The sequence below is a fragment of the Protobothrops mucrosquamatus genome, unplaced genomic scaffold (genome assembly GCF_001527695.2).
Source record: "Protobothrops mucrosquamatus isolate PMUCROS unplaced genomic scaffold, P.Mucros_1.0 scaffold4929, whole genome shotgun sequence".
NCBI classification, from domain to species: domain Eukaryota; kingdom Metazoa; phylum Chordata; class Lepidosauria; order Squamata; family Viperidae; genus Protobothrops; species Protobothrops mucrosquamatus.
Genome location: NW_015390813.1, coordinates 43993 through 52993, shown reverse-complemented (window position 1 = coordinate 52993; position 9001 = coordinate 43993). Strand labels below are relative to the sequence as shown.

At 45.2% G+C, this 9001-nt stretch overlaps 1 pseudogene; it reads left to right on the top strand.

Moving 5' to 3' along the window:
- The window catches only part of LOC107299446, a 33054-nt pseudogene that overhangs the window by 2826 nt on the left and 21227 nt on the right, over nucleotides 1-9001 (top strand).

Sequence of the window (9001 nt, the reverse complement as noted above, 5' to 3'; positions counted from 1 at the left end):
GGTGACACACCAGAGGACTCATACAGGAGAGAAACCCTTTGAATGTCCTGATTGTGAGAAAAGTTTCAGTTACTATTCCAACCTGGTGACACACCAGAGGACTCACACAGGAGAGAAACCATTTGAATGTCCTTAATGTGGGAAAAGTTTCAGTCGCAATTACCACCTGGTGAGACACCAGTGGACTCACACAGGAGAGAAACCCTTTGAATGTTTTGATTGTGGGAAAAGTCTCAGTCAGAATTCCATCTTTGTGACATCCCAGAGGATTCACACAGGAGAGAAACCCTTTGAATGTCCAATCTGTGGGAAACATTTCAGTGAGAATTGCAGCCTTGTGACACACCAAAAGACTCACACAGGAGAGAAACCCTTTGAATGTCCTGATTGTGGGAAAAGTTTAAGTCGCTATTCCAACCTGGTGACACACCGGAGGATTCACACAGGGGAGAAATTTTTCAACTGTCCAGTCTATGGACGTTACTTCACTCATAAATCATCCCTTATTGCACACGAGGAAATCCACATGAGGCAAAAGTTGAAGAATTTAGAAAAGGCTTGATATTAATTTGTGATCTCCCATTGAAACTGTAGTTCAGAAATTGACTATTTGAATTGTGGTCTGAATCTTTTTACTCAAACATGTCTCAGGACTAGACTTGTAGGTGGACAGAACAGAAAAATGGAAAAGGGCTAACTACCAATTTCTGGTTAGCAACAGCAGCTACTGGATATTTCCTTTTGTAGAAGTTGTGGATTTCCTCAAAAAGGCTTCTGGGTGGTAGTTTTGTATATTGATTATATAATTCCCACATGTGGAGTTTCAGGTCTTATACCTTGGTTTCCTCCAAATTTGAGGCCCAGAATTCCTCAGCCAGCGTAGAAAAGGTCATCAAGATATAACTGTCATGGGCCTTGCAATTATAGTTGAATGTTTCAACGGCCGTTAAGTGAGACTTCTTTCCTAAACTACCCTGATCTCTCTTATTCAGCCATTAATTGAATGTGTCAGTCGCTGCCGATGTCTGGTGGGCTTCTCATGAAGGCCGCAAATTAACGACACGACACAAGGACTTCTCATGATAAGAGCCTAGAGCATGTCTGCGATGAGTCGCCCAGAGCTGACTCCGAGACCCTCTTTTATTGTGTTAGTATAAAATGTGTGGTTACAGAAGGCAAGAAGGGGTGGATACATATTAACATATGGGTAAAAGGGGGGTTTAAAAGAGGGGCTCATATTTCTTCTTTGTTCCTTTTTCCATCCACGTGGTGCAGCCGCATGGCGGCCTACACGTGGGCTATAAGGACATTATTCCCACATCTCCTCTGTTTTAGTTTTTGCATCAGGTGCTATGGGTGCCAACTCCATAGGGATCCACTCACTGCAGGATGCTCGATCCCAGGATACGGCGCGCGCACTCTGCCCATCCGGGGCACCTGGGTGTTCCATCTCCAAGTCAAATTCCTCAGCCTCAGACGTTAACAAATATTTACGTTCAGCCTTTTGAATAACATTAATTTGCATATCGGGATGCAAAAAATGATCATATCATCATAAGTAGGGAGGGAATACATTGGGTGCAACAACAAATACATATTAAGATTGCAATCATAACACAAATGGTAATAAACATTTTCTTTAGCCCCTCCCTGGGAGCCAGGACCACATGGCATCCCATAACCCTTGAATGGTCATGGATTCAGGAAATTGAAGTGGGCTTTCTTGTATCATGTCTTGCATGTTATCAAGCGTAGCTGTTATATTTGCCTTATAGTTTGATACAAAAGTACAACAGTTGGGACCAATTATAGCACAAGCACCCCCCTTTGCAGCAAGCATTATATCAACTGCAAAGCGTGTTTGAAGAGCAAAGGTACGGAGTTCACCCAATTCCTTATTAAGTAACGCAGTGGTTTTTATGGTTTGATTAAACATACTGACAGTCCAATTGTTCAATGTGCCGATATCATGTGCGTTCCATCCAATACCCAACGGAGTGACTGCTGCACGTAATAAAACCATGTACCACGGCATGAAATAGGTTGTCAAGGTGTCTCGCTTATGCCGGTGGGGGATGGAATACTTGGTTACCATAGGCTGTATCTGGCCAAGGGTGCAAACGCCTGTCCAATTAACAGGAACTGTGCGATAAGCGAACCCACCACACAGCATCCACATGTGATCAGGAAGCGCATAGGGCTGATTTGATTGTATCGATGACCAGTTATAGAAGGCTTCAAATCCTACACACAGCTGATTTTGAACTACCGTCATGCCGGACCCGTTGCCTCCCTGGGATTTGGTAGCATTGTCACAATTTTTTGGCATTAAAAGGGTTGTGTTACACAATGGATAGTCACCCAGACTTAAACCGTTAGAAGTGCGATTGAAACAACAAAACGCGCTGGTAGGCGTATGGATAGGAACACGAAAGGTAGCATTTAGTTTAGGATATGAGGCTAAATCCAAAGATTCACTAAGCCTACTTGAATTAAAAGGTAAAGAAGTGAAAGGAATGCCCCCTCTGGAGTCTCCAGGGAGTCGCATACAAAGCCAACAATCAGTGGATTGAGTAAAACGAGCACTATCATCAATATCTTTAAGAAAAAGATTATTATCCCAACGAATGAGGGGATAAGAAAAATATTACATAAAAAAGGAACACACAATAAAAAATGACATAAAAAAGAAAACATGATTATCGAAAACTAAATGATTATCAAAAACTAGGTTGGTTTGGAAACGTGGTGATGATGATGATTCCTCTGTTTTAGTTTTTGAATGGTAGGGATGGATGTGTCGACCAGGGACCCACAAAGTCTCACCGTTAGTTTGGATGGCGGCGTAACCCCGTCCCCAGGTGATGAGTTCAGCAGGACCTTTCCAGGTGGGGTCAAGAAGTCGTTTGAAGTACACCAGCGGTCTGGATGTCGCTGCAGCCGGAGAAGCGGAGAAATGACGAGTTGCTGCGGAGGTGGGTGGGGTGCCAGTCAGATTCAGGAAGTTGATGGTGTATAAACACAGGTTAAGTCTGTTTTGCAAAGCTGGGAGGCTAGGGGGAATTTTCCCTTGTGTCTGATTGTATCTATCTAAGGCATGTTTTAAGGTTTGATTGGCGCGCTCCACCAAGGCTTGACCCTGGGAATTATAGGGAATTCCAAATTTATGGGTGATGGACCATTTATTACAGAAGCTAGCAAAAGCTGAGCTAATGTAAGCTGGGCCATTGTCTGTTTTGAGTTCTTTTGGGCATCCCAACGTTGCAAAAGTCCAAATACAATGATTGATTACATGTTTTGTGGCTTCGCCCCTTTGAGGGGTTGCCATGATGAAACCTGAGTAGGTATCGATTGAAACATGGAGGTACTTCCATGGGGCAAAGGATGGGTATTGAGTGACATCCATTTGCCAAATTTGGCAGCATTCAGTACCTCTGGGGTTCACTCCCATAGGCAGGGAGTGAGCCTGTTTGCTGCAAGAGGAGCATTGCTGAACAATAGCAGTGGCTTCTGATGCGGAAATGCCAAATTGTTTAATGAGCGCTTTTTTGTTTTGATGAAAATAAGAGTGACTNTCTGCTACATTGTTCCCTTCCTGGAGAAAGCCAGGAAAAGGTTGATGGCTCCGTATGTGTGTAACAAAATAAGGATGTGTGCGTTTATGAATGAGAAATTGCAAGGTTGTAAAGAGAGAAGTGAGATCAGGGTCAAGAGAAAGGGACAAGTAAGATTGAAAAATAGTTTTTACTACTTGGGTGACATATAGACTGTCAAGGATTAGGTTAAAAGGTTCTGTAGAGAACTGTTGAAAGGCGAGAATGGCCGCAGCCAATTCAGAGCGTTGAGCAGAGGTTTGAGGTGGGGTGGTCTTTGTGTGCCATTGATTGTTGAGGTGCCATGCACAGGCACCTTGAGTTTTACTACCAGCTGCGAAAACAGTGATAGCCTGAGGAATGGGTCCTGGTTTTTGTTGTGTGTCCCATTCCACCGGGATTTGTCTAAGGAGCTGAAGACGGGGGTCTGGCGGAGGGTGGCAGGAGATGACCCCAGGCCATTCAGTGAGTGCAAACTGAAGAGGTTCAGAATTAGCATACATGACTTCCCATGTAGACAAGGCACAGGGAATGTAGAGCGTGAGAGGCTCAGTTCCAGCCAAGGTTTTGGATCTGAGTCTCCCTTTAGTAATGAGAGATGTGAATTGAGAAGGTTTTTGATTAATGGTGTTTCTAGGGGTGTGTGGTAAATGTAGCCATTCCAGGATGCGCACAGAGCCTGAGTTTTGGGCAATAGCTGCTGTTGGAAGGTGCGGAGTGTTAATGATTATGAGCGAAATAGGCTCATTGGGGACACAGCGGTCCACCCATTGAGCATGCATGGCTTGTTCTATTTGGGAAAAGGCCTCAATCTGTGTTGATGTGAAAGCAATACGATCAGAGGGAGATTTACCCTGTGCCAGGGCAGAAAATAAAGGTGTCAATTGGGTTGTAGTGATGCCAAAATATGGACAAATCCAATTGATAGTTCCTAGATATTGTTGAAGCTTCACTAAAGTAGTTTTGTGAGGTAGATGTAAAGATGGAAATGTTGGTGCTGCATGGGAAGAAAGCAGCTTGTGACCAAGGTACAAAAATGGCTCCTTGTGTTGTATTTTTTCCGGAGCTATTTTGAGACCCCCTTGTGAAAGTAGGGAGGTGAGTGTGGGTAATGTGGTACTGACAGTGCCCGCAGGCCCTGGCGCAGCGATGAGAATGTCATCCATGTAATGATAGACAAGAAAATGAGGAAACAGTTTGCGATAGGGTTCCAGAATTGTATTTACATATAGCTGACACATGGTGGGGCTATTTAGCATGCCTTGAGCAAGGACACGCCATTGATAGTGAGAAGTGGGCTTTTGCATATTTATTTCAGGCACGGTAAAGGCAAACAAAGGCATATCATCGGGGTGCAGTGGTATGGAAAAGAAACAATCTTTGAGGTCTATAATCATGAGGTCATGGTTCTTTGGAATGAGGTTAGGATTTGGGAGGCCGCATTGTAGCGCCCCCATAGGTTGAATTATGGCATTTATGAGGCAAAGATCGTGTAATAAGCGCCAATTACCAGATTTCTTTTTTATCACAAAGACTGGAGTGTTGTAAGGACTCAAAGAAGGTTCAATATGTTGTAAGGCAAGTTGTTCAGACACAAGAGAGTATAGAGCGGAAAGTTTTTCAGAGGTAAGAGGCCATTGGTCAATCCATACTGGAATATCAGATTTAAGAGAAAGGCGAAGAGGAATAGAAAGAGACATTATTCCAAACGTAGTTTGGCACCAAATTGGTGCATGAGATCACGCCCCCACAAGTTGATATGAAGGGGGAGGATGACTGGTTTGATGTGCGCAACTGCAGATGTCTGTGGAGAAGTCACAGATAGCCAATCTTTGCTGATTTGTGCAGCTTGAGTTCTGCCCACCCCTCTGACTGCTGGAGCCGGCTCAAGTGGCCATTGTGCAGGCCATTCAGCGGTCCGGATTACTGACACATCAGCGCTGGTATCTAGAATGCCAGAAAAACGGAGACCTTTAATATGGAACTCCATGGCTGGGCGGCTATTTTGCATTGTTTTTGTTATAGCCAATAATTCAGTGGGAGCTGGCAATGGCTCCACAGGGGGAAGAACTAATAGTTTACCAATTACTTCCCCTTTTTGTATTGAAATTGGGCAGTTTGGGATAAATTCAATGTCAGTTGTGACAGTATCAGAGCATACTAAAAGCGCAGGAGGGAAAATCCACCCCGTAGGGTGAATGACTCATGAGGCATAACAAGAGCGGATGTGTAAGAGGGGAGGGGTTGCAACAAGGAGGTGGAGATAGAATAGGGCGTGTTAGGAAAATCCGCGTCAAGAGAGACGTCAGCGATAAGAAAGACTGAAGCCGGAAAAAAAGCAGGAAATGGCGGCGGTTGTCGCACAGCCTTTGAGGCGGGGCTGGCTGTGGGCCCCGTAATTAGTTTTCCAACTGGGCAGATCGAATAAAGCCAGATCGACATTGATTAGCCCAGTGAAAACCCTTCTTGCATTTTGGACAAACTGTTTTTGGTTTCATGCTGGAATTATTATTTTGGTGCGATGCTCCCCCACCTGGAGCATGGCATTGAGCTTTGAAATGACCAGGTTTTCCACAGTTAAAACAGTTTCCAGAGGGACGTCCGCCTTGCTGTATGGCTGTGGCAAGGGCATCCATTGAGAAAGCACTAGTTCCTACTATGCGACAAGCTTTCAAAAAATCAGCAAGAGTGGCATCCGTTTTAGCAGCAAGAGGTTGTAAAATACGTTGGCAATCAGCATTGGCATTTTCATAAGCAAGTTTCAAAAGCAATTCTGCGCGAGCAGCGGTATTAGTAATTTGTCTATCTATAGCCTTTTGTAAATCATCAATAAAGTCAGAAAAAGATTGGTTGGGACCTTGGTGGATTTTAGAAAATGAGGCAGAGGGTATGCCATTTGAATCCTCTGCTTTATCAAGGGCTCTAAGAGCGGCAAGACTAACAAGCGGAAAGATTGCTTGCGGAGATTGCATCTGCGCTACAACTGTAGCAAAGGCGCCGGAGCCTGAAATGCGATCTGGCGTGATGGCAGCCATGCCCGCAAGTTGAGCAGCGGACTGAGCTTCACGGCGAAAGTCAGACTCCCACACAACATACTGAGGGCCAGTTAAAAGCATCTTCAGAATGTCTTTCCAATCTTGTGGAGTCATGACAAAGGACCCTGCGAGGGCATTAAAGAGTCCTTTCACGTACGGAGCTTGAATGCCGTACATAGAAACAGCAGTTTTTAGATCTCTAATGGTTTTCAAAGGAAGTGGTTCAAATTGAGGCACCAGGGCAGTGCCAGTTGCATTGGGAACAAAATTAACAGGAAAAGCAGAGCATTGGGCAAGTTCATCCAAGAGTCCCTGACTCCGGGCTTGAGACATAGCAGCAGCCACAATACCCATAGGAGTGGGGGAGGAAGTAGCAATAGAAAAAGGGGGGGAAGGGGGGAAGTTGCAGTAGGAGGGATAGGAGGAGCCGAAGCAGACTGTAATACGAGTGGGGTAGCCGAGGAACAAAGAGAACCGACAGGAAAGGCCTCTGGTGGATCTTTTTGAGTCATTTTTTGATAAGGCGGAGGTCCTGACAACTCTCTGGGTGGCAAAGTGGCATCTGCGAGTCCTTTTTCGTGTAAAATGAGGCATTCAAGGACTACGCGCCACGTGGACAGAATTTTTTCAGGGGCTCTTGGACTCTCATGGAAATAGGTACCCAATTTTTTCCATGTAGTCACTTTGAGCGAGCCCTTTTCCGGATATGCCGGACATTGTTTCCAAGTATAGGACAATAATTCAATAAGGTCAGATTTTGCCAAAATAGGGAGTAATTTTCCATTGTTTTTTAATATAATAATGGAGGACTTGGTTAGTTCTCTAAGTTCTTGCAAGTGCGCTGCTTGCGATTTAGAAAACCCTCCTCCCATACTCACGAGAGGATATTCGTCTTGTTTCAGACGATATCGTGTGCACAAGCCTCTTCCAGGCGATGAGAACGAGAGGTCCAAGGACGCATCGTCTTTAAGACAATCACGGGGTCACCAGTTGCCGATGTCTGGTGGGCTTCTCATGAAGGCCGCAAATTAACGACACGACACAAGGACTTCTCGTGATAAGAGCCTAGAGCATGTCTGGGATGAGTCGCCCAGAGCTGACTCCGAGACCCTCTTTTATTGTGTTAGTATAAAATGGGTGGTTACAGAAGGCAAGAAGGGGTGGATACATATTAACATATGGGTAAAAGGGGGGTTTAAAAGAGGGGCTCATATTTCTTCTTTGTTCCTTTTTCCATCCACGTGGTGCAGCCGCATGGCGGCCTACACGTGGGCTATAAGGACATTATTCCCACAAGTCGCTAAGTGGAACACTGGCTACCTCAGGGTTGGGGAAAACTCTTAGAGGCCAGGTGCAGGCCCAGGTTTGCCTGTTGCCCCACCATGTGCTCTGTTTCCCAACCCTTGTGCCACCCAGTTCTTTCCCACCCCAGGGTCTCCACAGGCTTTTTCCCCCTCCCGCTGGGTCCCTGCACGCCTCACACCCTCCTCTTTCTTTTTAAGATTTCTGATCCTCATGTTAAGGAAGGAGGGGAGGGCGTGCATCCCTGGCCCTTGGGACTGTGTCCTGGAAGCAGCCATTATTTTCAGTGGGTCTTGGCTTCCTCCCTGGGCCATGCGGTGGACTTGTGGAAGCGGCTGCCATTTGGCCATACTGTCACGCAGAAGAGAGACAAACCTCTCTGTTTTGCTACCTAACATGAGGGGGAAAAAAGGTACAGTTGAAAAGGTTTCATTGTTGATAAGGGAAAAAATGGGTATTTTCAGTGTTGCTATGGGCATTAGGTCAAGGGAAGTAGCTCAGAGTTGCCTCAAACGGCGAGATGGGCAGTGATTAAGTTTAATAATGAATGTATTTAATAATAAAAAGATAATGTAAACCTCATTAACCAACTCTTGCTCAGTGATACATACAGTGGGTTTCTAACATATTGCTAACATATTTCTAACATATAACTCCAGGAGAAATGTCAGGAGCAGAATTGTGAAATATACACCACCTTCGTGGATCTCACCAAGGCTTTTGACACAGTTAGTCGTGAAGGATTATGTCACATTATGTCGAAGTTTGGGTGCCCTGACAGATTTATTCTGATGGTACGGCAGTTCCATGATGGCATGGCGGCTCGTGTTCTGAGTAACGGTGAAGCTTCAGAGGCTTTCCCTGTCACAAACGGTGTTAAGCAAGGCTGTGTGCTGGCACCAACCTTGTTCAGCATGATGTTTTCAGCCATGCTGTCTGACGCCTTTCAGAACAGCTCAGTGGGAGTCAATCTGAGGTACAGAACCGATGGGAAATTGTTCAACCTGCGCAGACTCCAGGCTGTCACCAAGGTAAAGGAGACTGTGCTACGAGATCTTCTCTTTGCTGATG